Raw genomic sequence first — 1,265 nt, 5'->3', positions numbered from 1 at the left:
TGCCCTCCGTCGGCCCTGCAGGAGCGCTCCCGGATTCCTGTAACAGCGGCTCTCCTGCCTTTCGAGGTGGGGGCCCTCCTTGAATCCCATCCCGGAGAAACTGGGGTCTCGGACCCGCGCTGCTTCCTGGGGGAACTCAAGTTCTTTGCCCGGAGCTAGTCAAACATTTGAAATGCTAGACCTCCGATGCTTTCCTAGAGTTCATAAAACGAAACCCTTTTCCCTGAGCCATAAGTGTTCAAAGCTTCTTACTAGAGGAGGAGGTCGAACGCAGAGGAAGACCTTATTTTATTTTATTGTGGTTAAAAAAAAAAAAAAAAAAAAACCCACCTCAAACTGTGTAGCACTGAATCCACTATCTTGACCATTTTTAAGTGTACAGCTCAGCAGCATCACGTGTCTTCTCCACGTTGTGTAGAGTTCCAGAACTTTTCCATCCGAAAACCTGAAGCCCAGGCCCATTCAATGCAAATGCCCCTCCTCCAGCCCCTGGTAACCACCTTCTATTTTATGCGTCTATGATTTTGGACAACTTTGGATACTTCCTGAGACTGGAATCTGACGGTGTTTGTCCTCTGTGACTGACTTTTTCCGCTTAGCTTAATGTCCTTCCAGGAAGAGGACTTTCAGTCACTGTGCAGAGGCCCTTGAGCTCGCATTGCTACACCAGGCTGCAGTCCTTGAAATGTCTGAGGTGGGTTGAGCCTCCAGGGACCAACCCGTGGAAGGAGAAGCAGTAGGAACTGCACCGGGTTTGAGGGGCTGCTTTGTCCCCGTGGGGTCCCCCTCCCCTCTGGGCTGGTCTTCAAGTTCAGTCTGCCACCAAGAGGGACACACCTTGGAGGGGAAACTGACAAAGGCTCGCCCATCACCTATCCTGCTTGTTGCTGTTCAGTCACTCAGTCGTGTCCAACTCTTTGTGACCCCATGGACTGCAGCACACCAGGCCTCCCTGTCCTTCACCATCTCCCTGAGTTTGTTCAAACTCACATCCTCAATTGAATCGGTGATGCCATTTAACCATCTCCTCCTCTGTCGCCTCCTTCTCCTCCTGCCCTCAATCTTTCCCAGTATCAGAATCTTTTCCAATGAGTCAGCTCTTTGTATCAGGTGACCAAAGTATTGGAGCTTCAACTTCAGCGTAAGTCCTTCCAATGAATATTCAGGGTTGATTTCCTTTAGGATTGACTGGTTTGATCTCCTTGCTGGCCAAGGGACTCTCAAGAATCTTCTCCAATACCACTCCTTAGTAAGGAGGACCCTCC

Source organism: Bos mutus, chromosome 4 (genome assembly GCF_027580195.1).
Source record: "Bos mutus isolate GX-2022 chromosome 4, NWIPB_WYAK_1.1, whole genome shotgun sequence".
In the NCBI taxonomy this organism is placed as follows: Eukaryota; Metazoa; Chordata; class Mammalia; order Artiodactyla; family Bovidae; genus Bos; species Bos mutus.
This window is presented reverse-complemented; position numbering follows the sequence as displayed.